Source organism: Nestor notabilis, unplaced genomic scaffold (assembly GCF_000696875.1).
Source record: "Nestor notabilis isolate BGI_N333 unplaced genomic scaffold, ASM69687v1 scaffold1069, whole genome shotgun sequence".
NCBI classification, from domain to species: Eukaryota; Metazoa; Chordata; class Aves; order Psittaciformes; family Psittacidae; genus Nestor; species Nestor notabilis.
Genome location: NW_009942127.1, coordinates 90,623 through 94,266, shown reverse-complemented (window position 1 = coordinate 94,266; position 3,644 = coordinate 90,623).

The following is a 3,644-nucleotide window of genomic DNA, read 5'->3' as shown; positions in this document are numbered from 1 at the left end:
GGGAAAGAGGATAGGGATTACTGTTTTTCACAGTCTTCCAAATTAAACAGATCATCTGAATCACTGTACTTCGTGCTCATTACTAAGCAGCCCTGCTTGCCCACTTGACTGGCCTTATAAAAACCAGTAGCTATTACATGTCTAATTTTAATGGTGCCTTCAGTTCTATTTCAATGACAATGTAGCATGGTTCTGACATTCCATTTGTCTACAACTATTTTCCTGAGCTAAGGCCTGAGATTGTCACATGAAATACAGTGTGTGTTAGCAAACCCAGAAAAAGAAGAATTGTTCTCTTCACCCTCTGTTTTCTGATTTAGTTTCTTTGAGGCTGACTAAAACCAATAAAGATGTCACTTCAATACCAGCTGTATCTTTATGCCTAAGCAGGTAATTGAAAATGTCTTGTGCAAGTTGAACTTCATCAGCTGAAAACACTGCCTCCTTAAATATGGGTCAACTTTGAGAAATGGTGGTTTAAATGTCACTTTCAAATGGGCAACTTTTTTCCTGTGTACTTTCAAGTCATAGGGGACAGCAGTAAGTCAACTGCTTTTTATTTCGGTCAGTGTTGCATAGACAATGAAGCCAAGAAAAGTGAGAGCTGATTCAGTTTTCTTCTCATGCATTGTAAAAAGAACTTCTTACATTGCTGCAGGTGGATACGACAACATGAACCCTTCCCTTTCCAGGTGCCTGAGACAGCCTAAGGGCTTAATTTAGCCTGCAGACCATTTCTTAGGTGCAAGGAAAGAAAGAGGAATTACCTTACAGCTTTGAAAGTGTTGTAAGTATTGTGCTGGGGGAAATACTCAAGACTAAAAAAATGTAAAAGAGCAACAACACCTAGTAATCCAGTAGAGGAACAGTACCTTTATAGTACCAGCTAAAAATCCTGAGTTTTGGTATAATAAACATATATATAAAGGGATCTTGTAATAAGAACTCAAATGCATTTTTGTAGCAACAATAACTTTTGAGAATAGACAGCTTTCTGAAATTAAATGAGATGGGATTCTTTTGCTATTCACTGGAATGTCATACACACAAATATGAAAGCAGGTGTAAAAGTTTACAGCTCTACCCCCTCCTTATAAAGCAGAACATAAACCAATTCATTCATCTACTTTTCATACCTGTTTGTGTGATGGCCAACGACATTTTTGCTAGGTTTCTACGCAATTTGTGAGTGTGAGTCAGTTGATGCCTGAATTTGACAGGCTTAGTTCTTTTCAAAAGTTAGTTAGCTCTAATTCTGTAATTAAATAAAACTCAAACAATTAATTTTGTAATAAGTAGTTGGAATATTAAAGGCAAGAAGGAAGATACAACTGGCATTCAGGCTAGAAAGACTTCAGCCTTTGAAATGCAAACACTGGCAAGGAGCAATCACAACAGTGGGATTAGCGACAGGATTAATGTTTTAGCCATTTTTTGTTTGTTTGATCTTATTGTATTCTGATTACAAGAGATGATGAGAAGTGCTGCTGCTTTGTGTGTAGGTCTGTATCTAATTTAAAAGGATGTAAAGTAATTTTCTTCCATTTTATTGTGAGAACTTTTGGTAATTTCCTCAAGGAGAAATCAAATTAAGCCTGCCCAGGCAATGAATTCACAAAATGATGATTCCAAATATATCTGGAGAAACATGAGAGTGGACAGGCCACTCCGCACATGGTTTCAGCATGCTCAGCATCCAAATAGTCTCAGGATATAGAAGTCCTTTGGTGAAAGACTCAGACCAAAACGAAACCTAGAAGAATAGAGGTCCTCTGTGTTCTGACATTTGCAAGAGTTCCAGCAGTTACCACTCATCCTAGCAGAACACTTTGCTGGGTAATTTTAACCCTGCTAAATATGATGTTATGCTAGATCACGATGGGCTGAGTAAGAACTCCTATTTGTCCTTTTTGCTCAGTCAAAAAATCCTGGAAGACACAAGACTGTATGGTGGTGGACTATGTGTTGAAGAGTGTTAAGAACCTAAATTGTATTTAGGCTGTAGATACCTGCAGGCAGAACTGATATTCCCCCTCTTTAATTGCATGGCCTGAAATCTGTGGGACCTCAATATTTGATACTAATTTTATGTTATTGAAGCTCTGGCTTTTAACTCAATTACAATAAAGATTCATTCAGGCATCATTTTTTTCCATGCTTCCTCCATTTTAGAATCCATTACAAGGCATTCTAATGTGGGAGTTAAATTTTTGTTTAAAAGCCTTTATGAGACTGTATGAAGCAAAGCTTAAATTCAATAATTTTTTTCTTTGATTTTAAATACATGCGTAAATCTTACAGACCTCAAGAGTTGAAATGGAGGTTCATGGTACACAGGGAACACAAATGTGGAAGGCATGCTGTGTAACTGAAGTCCAAACTTTAAAACAATATGTGAAAAAGAGAATATAAAAATAATTGAATAATCGTGGAACTGAGATGCCAGGGTTCATATATGTGATTTAATTGTGTTTTCTGTAGCAACAGTGTGGAAAGTGCTGCCTAGGGAACTGTATTTTACTTATAGAAAAGGCAGAGTGCTCCACTGAACGTTTCAATATCCAAAACCTTTTACATATAGATGATGATTCTAACATTACCCTAAGAAATACCTTTTGAGAAATATCTTTTTCGTATAGCTTCTGGATTTTGATTGAATGTTAATAGTTTTATAGGAGAAACACCTATTTCATCCTTCTGCTCCCAGGCAGCATCAGCTATACCTGCTTTTTTCTTGATAGATGTTTGCTGGGCCCATCTTAGTAACCTACATTAATGAAATCACCACACTTTTCCCAGGCAATGTGTTTCAGGGTTTCACTATCCCTTACCATTTAGAAAGTCTTTGGTAATGACTAACCTGGGCTTCCCTTGGTGAATTTAAGTCTATTACTTCCTGTTTATCCATGAAGAACAGATTATTACCAGTTCCTTGCAGGAGCTTTTAAAGCATTTGAAGTCTGCTTATTGACTCTTCTCTTTTCTAAACGAAACACTCTAATTAAGGAGGATGAAATGGATTAGTGCTAAAATCAACTGTCAAAAATAATAATCCACTGAAAACCTAAATAGCTATTTATAAAGATACCTCATATCGTAAAAAGAACTGATTACAGGCTATTTAAAATAAATTACTTTGATGTTTTGCCTGAAAAAGCCCATCAGGAATGTTCACATTAAATGTCTTTGTCATAGAGAAATTTTTATTCTTCACATTTAAAACTTTTCTTCCACAGCATATCTGGTTTGGATAGTTTTGAAAAGGAGGTACAGCCTCAGCAAGAAACTATTTACCATCCAGCCCTGAAGAGTCAATAGTATAATATTATTACCTTGAGTACTGTTAAACTGAGGTCAAGACCCTTGCTGTGAATGATCTGGGACATGAACTTTAGCACCTTGTACTGCAGGTGAGCATCCTAAGCTTTTGCTGGTGTTTTTCCTGAGCTGCGGAAACATGCTCTTTCCTTTGCTTTTTCACTTTGACAGGATTTTGTTTCGTCTTTGTCGCCATGTTTGAAATGTTGTTTTCTGGATGAGAACATTCACTTTCCGTTTCAGACTGACAGCTCAACTACACGTGACACAAGGAAGAGCCTTTTAAGGAGCCATCAAGAGAAGAAGCAAACAACATGCTTGTGTTC